Consider the following 10,966-nt stretch of genomic DNA (forward strand, 5'->3'; position numbering starts at 1 on the left):
CTTGGAAATACCTGTGTTTACTCCCACTATTTTATTTAACTACTTTTCATATATATAAATGGAAAGATAGATATACAAATGGATATCGATAAATATATGTTTCTATGAGTAAATAGATATGTATCATCGTTTCTGTATATCTATTTGTTTGTTCATTCATCCCCTACAAGCACGTAACCTATATTCATGTATATATGTATATATATATATATATATATATATATATATATATATATATTAGCAGAGCTACCTGAGAGGAGAACCTGCTTGCCATTGTTTATCCTCGAACCCCAGAGTCCTCGCGGCCACGTGATGCAAGAGGAGGCGGGAAGCGTCGGGAAGCACGTGACACTCTGACCCTGAGACTTGATACCCATACACTTGAAACTAAATACGATCTCTTCGACAGCAATGTGTTGCACAGTTTTACCGGTGCATCAGTCATGTCAAATTTATTTCCGAAAATAGATATGGCTATACTATTCTAGAATTTAGGTAAATTGAAAACTATTATCATTCAAACGCGAAGCAAACCTGACGATCATACAAATATTCTACAAATAAATAATAATAATAATAAATACTGTGTCGTAGTTTAGAATTTGTAATTTCGTTCACCTTGACTTATCAGTCGCATTGTATATTACTAAATGTCTCCAATTCTTTAGCGATATGTATCAAAATAATGCTTTTAATCGTTATAATACATATTAATCACACTGAAGATATAAAATGAAGATATGAGTTGTTGCTCCGTTAAAATGAAGGACGCGAAAAACTCTTAAGAGGAAAAGTTAAACACTCTGGTAAAGTATTCTATCATAAGCCATTCACTTAAAACATCCACTAATTTACAAGTATATCATATGACTCCCTACACCTGCAGAACAATATGCGTCAGCCATCGAAAACGCGTGTTGTACAATGTTCCTTGGTACTGAGTGGAGAATAGCTTCGCTAGAATGACGGAGGACCTTCACGTCACAGTCTGTTCACAAGTGTTACGAAAGTGTTGCCATTTTCTCAAGACGTGAGATTTTGTCTACGAATTTATATCCGAATATATTGTTTTTTAATATGATTCCCTTTCGAGGTACTTGTAATGTCAGTGTTGCTCTTAGTCTGTGGATAGATAGCGCGATGGAGTCATATCTTCACGCTCTGCTTGTGAGACATTTTATCTATATTCAGCAATGCCATTGGTTCAGGCTACAGCTTACTTCTAATAAAACAAATAAAATTATCTCTTAAATGCTTATAATCTATTGGATTTAGTCGACTACGAAAATACAAAAGGAAATACATGTACATATTTTTATATGTTTTTTGTAGCATACTGTATCAGGGATTCTCAATTATTCGGATCATCACCTATTTGTTAAGACGCGACAGGTGACTTCACGAAGTTTTATGCAAGTCACATTCACGTCATACCACGCACCTTGTTTCTTGCCTGAAAGTGTTCGTGTCAAGTCCGTTCAAATGCAATTCATCTAAAATATTTTTTGAGGGGCGGTTTTTAGCAATACCCAATCACGCGTAAACGCTCATGCGCTATGCATGTACACATGATTTTTGAGTACGTACACATGCAATCCCTAATTTCTCATGAATATAATAATAAGATTTCCCAGCTACACATATATGTATATATATATGTATATAGATAGATAGATAGATAGATACATACATACATACACACATACATACATAACTTTCATTAAAATTCATACCAGTTAACTTTATCAGGCTGGAATAAAAATAGAAAGTAAATATCCCTCTTCTTTCCCCGTTTACTTTTTTATCTGTCACCCATTTGCCTTTCTAAATAATGAAAGTTGAAATAGCTATCTCCTTGTCGATACCAGCCTTTGTGAACTTATCTGGATATCGACAATCTAGATATAATTTTAGTAACAAACATCCAGTGATATTATTTCGTAAAGTATTCCAGTCATAATATATTCCAGAAAAATACCATATTAAAAGAATACACACAGAAAATGGGATCTTGTAGTCATATCTGGGCGAGAGGACAGTAATAAGGTGTCAGATTTTTTTTTTTTCTTTGGGTGAGGCGTCTTAACACATGGTTTCAATAACCGCAGACCAGTTACTTCATTCACCGTCGATTAATGCTTTGTGCATGTACCGGGGTCTGGACAGTCACGCATGGCAGGTTTGGAGAAAGTAAACTGACAAGGAACAGAGCGCGAGCTTTGATAATCCGTACGTGGATGAGATGTAAGGAAGTGGGAGAGGAGGGACAGTATGATCAGATATTAATATATAGTTTCAAGAACAATGAAGGTAGGTAATCGAATGATACGGTCTCCCGATGACTCATTTGACCTTGGATAGAAAGATGCTATATGATACACATACTCTGACGAAAAAAGGAGACCCTAATGAAAGACCAACACTGGAGATATAAAAGCAATAAGAAGTACATGTCTGTAATAATATAAAACAGATTATCGTGCCAAATATCGTTTGCATTAGTCCGAGTAATTGTTACCTTTACATATTTTACGATTCAACTGTTCTAAAGGACATGTGGATAAACTTCAAAATTATAATCTAATTTCCTATTGAATGAGGTTAAGGAAATGCATACCATAGAAGAATCTCTACGATGCCAAAATTCGCTTGTCACGCCAGAGGGTTCTTGCGTCACGTTCCTATTACGTGGCCTGGCTCATACTTATTTACCACATTCTAGTCTTTTCATATCCGATAACACCTTTAATTTTCACTCATCGGAGCCAGTTAAATTATTTTGGAAAAATGATGCGTAAATATAACGTTTAGTAAGCAAAAGTGACACAAGTATCAGCTCTGTCGTCTACTACGACATTTAAATAACCCGCTGCTGCTGGCTCACGCAGACGACACCGCCACCAAAACAAAGACAGAAATTGTAAATAACAGACAAATAAAGCACGACATCCCGAACAAGATCATCCTAGTAATAAGCACATACCCTCAGTAACAGACTTCACACCACACAATCCCCAGGCGAGACACAGGGCATCCATATATTCCCATGTACTAGTTTGTGACGAGTTGTTTATGTGTGCAGGTGTGTGTGTGTGCGTGTGTGCGTGTGCGCGTGTGCACCTCCGCACTCAGCTGGGAGTCACGAGAGGTGCCGAGGCTGTGTGTGTGTGAGGTTCTGACATGGTCATTACGGACTCGCAGCTCTCCATTAACCTCCCCGCGCGAGATTTGTAGCCGAGAGTCTCCTGCAGGAGGCGAGCGAGGATGGGGAACTGCCTGAAGAGCCCGACGTCGGACGACATCTCCCTCCTGAGCGGGTCGGAGAGGGACAGCTCGCCCTCGGACCAGATGATCGAGGCTCACCCAGTCCCACGGCTCGAGGTGAGGTGGTCCTTCGCTCCTCTCGGGCTCCTGCAGGGCATGGCTTCGTCTCGGGCGAGAGAGGACGTCAGAGGGGCGGTTTGGGGCCCATGCAAGCTGTGTGTGGGAACTGTTATATTGATTGTCCTTGAGTTACTACGGAAGTTTATTGGGAGATTCCCCAGCTCTCAGGGAAGAGGAAAAGATTCAGGGGTTCTTGCAGGTTTTAGGCGCCTTTCCTCTAAGGAGACTTGATATATGCTCCATTTTGAACAGGGAAAAGGTTAATGATCTATGAACTGATGTTCTGCCTTGTTCCAGCAGTGTCAGTGGAGTGTGGATGTTCAGCTTTCAGTATTTATCTTGTGAAAATAGGAAATTTGTCACATCACTCAGTGAATCAGTTAGTCTCTCACTGTACCTTGAAAGAAAGAAAAAACGGTGTTCTAGAATTTATCAGATATTCAATTACATAACAGTAACATATGATAATTACAGAGTCAGAATAAGAGATCATTGTGTTTGCATTAATACAAATTGGACAGCTGTTAGGATATTGTCATTATTTATTAAAAATTGTATTTGCTGCTGGGAACGTCGAAAGGCCAATGTGAAAATATGTTAATTGCAAAGACAAACTGGTAAAAGATTGATTTTAGTGCAACATTTGGTAGACCATGCAGAATGGTCTTTGTTTCTGATAGTAACAAATCTGGTGCCAATCTATTTGTTTATTATTTCCATTTTTATTTTTTGTCTCCCTGAAGACCAGCTCTAATAAGATTAATGGCCTAGATATGTAGGAAAAATATGCCAATAAGATAGTGAAGTATGCTAATATCATTCAGTAGATATTAGATACTGTTTCTTAGGTGGGTACTACCCCCACCTCGACTACAAAACCTTCACCTCAGTACATTTCTGGGAAGGTTGCAAAAATATGATACCAAAACACATTTTGGCAGAGCTTTCATAGAGGATTTGCTAGTTATGTAGGGAGCCAGAACCTTCCTAGTGTAGTGTATAGTGATGATATTGGTGTTATTTTATTATTATTTTTTATATTAACCAGCAATATCCTGGGTGTGTAGGTAAGACAGCATACTAGTATTGATAGTATTGACGAAGCTGACTTTTTAGTAAGTTTTGCATAACAGCTATTTATGAAAACTCATTAAGTCTTTTCAGTTTGAAGTCTTTTCGACATTCTCCATATGATGATAATATCTGAATATACAATGAATGAGTTATCATTAAAAGATATATATATTTACTTGGATGATTATCAGAACCATGTTAGGTGTGTTATTACTTTATAAAATTTTACATTAGTGCATTATTTGTTAGATACTGTATTCGAAATATTCTGATTAATATTCATTTTTATGATAGGAGCAGAAGTGGTTTAAAGAGTAATAACAGTAATGATAATCATAGTAATATTAATAATAGTAGCAGTATCAAAAGCAATAGCAGTAGCAATATTATTATTGTTATTATTAATAATTGTTATTATTACTATTGTTAATATTGTTGTTACTTTTTTTTATTGTTATTATTGTTATTAATATTATTATTGTTATTATTGTTATTATTGTTATTATTATTATTATTATTATTATTATTATTATTATTATTATTATTGTTATTGTCATTGTTATTGTTATTGTTATTGTTATTGTTATTGTTATTGTAATTGTTATTATTTATTATTATTATTATTATTATTATTATAATTATTATTATTATTATTATTATTATTATTATTATTATTATTATTATCATTATTATTATCATTATTATTATTATCATTATTATTATTATTATTATTATTATTATTATTATTATTATTATTATTATTATCATTATTAATATTGTTGTTATCATTATTATTATTTCTATTATCTTCATCATCATAATTATTATTTTGATTGTTGTTATTGTTATTGTTTTTGTAGTTATTATCATTATTATCATTATCATTATTATCATTATTATTATTATTGTTATTGTTGTTGTTATTGATATTGTTATTATTTTTGTATTTTTATATTATTGTTAGCTATTATCATTAATATAGTAGTTATTGTTATAATTGTTATGATTATTACAATCATTGTAATTATTATGAATATAAAGGTAATAAATAAAATAGAAAAATAATTATCATAACAATGAGAATAATGATAATATTTATAATAATAATAATATAAAAATAATAATAATCATATTTTTAATTTTTATTTTCATTTTCAGTTATTATTGTTATTACTGTTAACAATATATTATGAGGATGTGGATGATGAAGATGGTAATTATTATGAATACTGTTATTAATAATAATGATAATGATAATAATAATAATAATAATAATAATAATAATAATAATGATAATGATAATGATAATGATAATGATAATGATAATGATAATGATGGTAATAATGATAATAATAATGACAATATTATGATGATGATGATAATGATGATTGTTAATATTGTTATTATCATTGTTATTATTATTATTATTATTATTATTATTATTATTATTATTATTATAATAATTATTATTATTATAACTATAATAATAATAATCATTATCATTATCATTATCATTATCATTATCATAATTATAACTAAAATTATAATTATTATTATTATTATTATTATTATTATTATTATTATTATTATCATTATCATTATCATTATCATTATCATTATCATTATCATTATCATTATCATTATCATTATCATTAGCATTAGCATTAGCATTAGCATTAGCATTAGCATTAGCATTAGCATTATCATTATCATTATCATTATCATCATTGATTATTAATCCTAATACAATTGTTGTTATTGTTATTGTTACTATTACTTTTATTATTATTACTGTTATGATGATTATTATGATGATGATTATTATTGTTATTGTTATTGTTATTACTATTATTATTTAATTATTATTATTACAATTTTATTATTATTATGTTTATTATTATTATTATTAGTAGTAGTAGTAGTAGTAGTAGTAGTAGTAGTAGTAGAACTAGTTGTAGTATTGGTGGTGGTGTAATAGTAGTAGTAGTACAGTAAAAGTGATTATTATTATTGTTTTTGTTATTATTACAATTATTGTTATTATTTTTAGAAGTAATAGAAGTAGTTGTAGTAGGAGTAGGAGCAGGAGTAGTAGAATTTTAATAGTGATAGTAATAATAATAGTAGTAGCTAGTATTAGTAATAGTATTTGTAGTGGTAGTAGAAATTTTAGTAGCAAGTTATAGTAGTATTAATGGTAGAAGTATTAGCAGTTTTTCATTATTTTTATTTCATTTTTTTATTGTTGATTTATTATTTATCAGTATTATGGTTATTTTTTCTTTGATGATTCTGATCATCCTATGTTTAGTGTATGGAAAGATTTAAGAAAATTCCATCTGATCATGTTTATATATTTAAATATGTTGCATAGGGGAAAATCAGGTTATACCATAATCTATTGTCTACTAAGGAAAACAATGGATTCATAGTTCCTTGATCATTTAAAGAAAAAAAGTATAGTCCTCAAGTTTTCTTTCAGAACTCATACTGTTACCTGTTGCAGATATTTCATTCAGTGCACAGTATAGATTTTAATATGTATAGCTTTTCAAATGATAAGCTATAGCAATTTGTGGTATTCTTGTTTAATTTTACAAGATATTACTTCCCTACCATGAACGTATGTGCTCAATAAACAATCTTTTGGGAAACTTTTCAGTGGTGAAAGAAGTGGTTTAGATGTGGAAGACCACTGTGTTAATGCCATTTTTTTTTTTACCATGCATTTATATGTTTAAGTGATGTTTGTTGTGAAGCATGGTAATGAGTCAAGATAAGGCATGAACAGTGTTATTGATATGTTTTACCACACTTTGATAAGCCATTTAATTTAGTTTCAGGCTTCACAGCTTGGTGCTGATTAATAGGTTATTGTCTGTATTTCTTTCTGTTGCAATGTTGTGTATACACCTTTTTTATTATGTTTCATTGAATAAGAAGTCAATTGTAATTTGCTATTGTTACTGCATGTATTTATGTAATGCTGGTGGGAAGAGCTTTGGCCTATTTCATCTGATTTCTTCAGTACTTTGTATGATTTTAGGTTTGAGTTCCGAGTCACCATAGATTGATGTAGCTCATTTCTCCTTCTTTCACAAAACTTATGTAATCACTGGTTGTGGCTTTTAATGATGGTGACTTGGAATGTAGGCCTGTATTTGCCTGTTGCACTCTGTTTATGATTTTCTCAATCACAACATGTCACATTACCTGATTATTGTTTTGGGGGCATATATATATATATAGCCTATATAGATATGTATTAGTGACATGGGGAAGATTAAACATTTTTCTGCAGGTAGTAATGGCTAATGGATTATTTTTTTCCTCCCTTATTGTATTGGTTTGGAGAGGGTATTTTCTTGTGTAAGATATCTTGGAAAGAGATTTCCTTGACATATTAAGAGTTGATGGAACAGTATGTCTTGGTGTTTTGTTTTTTGTTGGCTGATATATTTTATTTGCATTCCATCAGCTATTAATCTAACTCGTTTCATATGATTGCACATAGTCTATCCTTTAGAAAAGTCTTTTTAAGCTTTTCAAGTATGCATAGTAAATTATTATATATATATATATGGGTTAATATGATTGTTGGCTTTGATTGAAAATTACAGAAACATTGCTATTCTTTTGGCAAGCTGTATGTATGTCATGCTTCCCATAATATCTTTATTTAGCTTTTTAGATTTTAGTTTCTACTTAGATTACAGGGCATTATAGGGCAAGATACTAAATGTACCATGTGGGCTACAATGCATAAATAGAAATCATGTGGAAATGACACTGATTAGATTTAGATTCCCAAGATTTTTGTGAAGTACCCATTCCTCAGTTAAAGGGAAAGATATTCTTTAAATTATTCTAGCCAATAAAGGGATGAAATCACTATTCCCTCATATCTACTTTTTATGTTTCTAGTCATTTTATTTGGTACACTGTTTTGAGGAAAACCACAGTGTCAGTGGAAAAGAGTACCTCAGGTGTTATATTTTTCATACTGAAACCAGAAATTCATCAGATGTGCATTATTGAATGTGATACACTGTCGGCCAAGGAGAGAGGTCTTCCACTTGGTTTGGAAGATAAATGTGCAAGTGTGATAGCCACTGTTGAGGAGGGGAGAGGGTTAGGGGAGTATATTGGTGCTTTAATCTTTTAAGGGGGGCGACTGCCGCCAAATTTTGATGAATATTTGTGGAATTTCGTTCATTGTGGAATTTCGGATAACTCAGATTATCAGCTGGTGAATTTTTTTTTCCATGAAATTAAATCCCCTCCCGTGGAAGCCATTCTTAAATGCCCCACCCATTGTGTCATAGCCTGAGCCACGCGGCAACACACGCTGTATCATTCAGTGCTTGTAAGTACGTAATATTTGCATTAGAAATTTTTTTTCTTCGTAAATGTTGTCATCCATCATCCCTCTGTCCCTTAGTGTAGGGATTGTTGAGAAAACAAAGCGGGTGGAGCAAATAGACACCAGTGCTTGCTAAGACAGCAGAGGGAGAGAATACATTCTTTTCTCACTGCTTTTTGATAACCACACCTTTGAGTGACTAATACTTTTTTATAAAAGTGGACCAGATACCTTATCATTCTCCCGTAAGTCAACAGGGTTCACACTATCATATGTGAAAATTTCATGCCAGTCAAATAACTACAAATGACAAGACAGGGATGAAATGGAAAAAAAAAATTAGGAGCTAGTATCTTAAAATATGATTTTACACTTCAAAAAATTTAAGGAAATTGGTAAAAAGGCTGAACTTCTTTGGTTAGGTCTCATTATAAACTGCAACTAAAGGAAAACTTTTTGTATTTAGAAAATTTTAGAAAATCTGAAAAGAAAATGGGTCACAGAGTTACGAAAATTGGTGAATTTTTTTTTTCCTCGAAGACAAAGCAAAAAAAAGAAAAAAAAAAAAAGAAAGAAAATCAGAAATACAGAGTTTCGATATTTACACAAAGTCTCTCTACAGTATTTTTTTTTTCAAAGCGAATGACTGAAAAATAAAGTCTGTGAAACAGAAAGTATGAAAACACGTTTTGTTTGAGGCTCCCAATGCTTCACCCAAATCTCATGAAATTCATGGAATATCATTTATTTGTAGAGACAAACAACATACTAAGATTTCATAGCTGTGACATACCATGTGCCTGTGGCAAACCCGGTAGTCACCCCTCTTTATAGCCAATGTGTACCAAAGTGTACCAGTTATTTGTAGAGACAAACAACTTACTAAGATTTCAGAGCTGCGACATACCATGTGCCTGTGGCAAACCAAAGTGGAAAAAAGATAGTATAAATATATTCATATACGGTAATAAAAAAAAAATTTAAAGCTAGTTTTAGTCAGCCACAAGAATGTAGAGAATAATATAGAATATAGAATATGTAGATATATTATTATAACTGAATGGTACTGTGTACACACACAATTAAACCATTCGTAAAGTAGAAATTGATTTGTCCTTACTCACATTAGCACTGATTACACATGGTAGTAGCACTCCCTTTCTAGTGATTGCCCTCTGCCAAGTATGTTTTGACATACTTGGCTGAATCCAGCTATACCATCTTTCATGCACAGTTACAGTAGGTCCTGAATGAAGTTCATCAACCTTTAGTGGTTAAGGCTAATAGGATAAGCAGATGTGTGATAGTTTATTACATATTCAATCACTTTTTCTTTCTTGATACACAATAGCCTGGTAACTTTAAGGGATCTTGCATGTCTTGTTTTGCATGTATGGACAAACTTTTCAGTTTGGATGTCATCAAATTTCAGTTTACACATATCAATCTTGTTTTGATATTAGGTAAACTTAGTCACTAAATTTTTATATCATTATGTATCATTAAATAAAAAGTCTTATGATTTTCAAAAAACTTGGTTGTTGCATTGTTGGATCACTTCAGGGGGATGTCATGAAAACTATTCATCTTGATATTTCAATTGGTGATTCAATTCTTCATAAGGTAATTTTGTCCAGATAATGTGAATTATTTCACAGCTCTGGCCATTACCTGTAAGGAATTGTTTTGCCTTATAAATTTTGTTGATGATTAGGAAAAATGACTGAAAATGTTGGCATTTGTCACTAGTTGACATAGTGATGGATTGGCAGAATGTGGTTGAAGTGGTTGTTGTTGGATGTAGCTATGTGTGATATGGACCTGTTTGTGAAGGGTTAAGTGAGGATATTTTCAGTTGGCAAATTTAAGGGATAATACTTATAATATGTGGAATTGTTTTATGTTTTGATAATTATTTTGTTATATATACTCGTGGCATAATGATTTTTAAGTTCTTTTGAAGTTAAAGTACAGATGGTTGCTATATTCAGTATATGGTAAAGATATTGCAGTAAAGTGTATATCAGAAGATACTAAAATGAAGTTTATATGGTAGGTATAGATAACTACATGAACACCTATTAAATTTTATCGGAAGCTATAAAGTTTGAGCATGCTTAGCATAGTTGCTTTTAGAATGATTAC

General features: G+C 31.8%; 1 protein-coding gene across 1 annotated transcript in view; it reads left to right on the forward strand.

Moving 5' to 3' along the window:
* The first annotated feature begins 3,245 nt into the window (after positions 1-3,245).
* Positions 3,246-10,966, forward strand: part of LOC125044178 — a 26,315-nt gene continuing 18,594 nt past the window's right edge. The window contains exon 1 of the mRNA XM_047640647.1: positions 3,246-3,381. The gene's annotated coding sequence lies outside the window, so the exon portion shown is untranslated. The remainder of the gene's footprint in view (positions 3,382-10,966) is intronic.

Source organism: Penaeus chinensis, chromosome 35 (genome assembly GCF_019202785.1).
Source record: "Penaeus chinensis breed Huanghai No. 1 chromosome 35, ASM1920278v2, whole genome shotgun sequence".
NCBI classification, from domain to species: domain Eukaryota; kingdom Metazoa; phylum Arthropoda; class Malacostraca; order Decapoda; family Penaeidae; genus Penaeus; species Penaeus chinensis.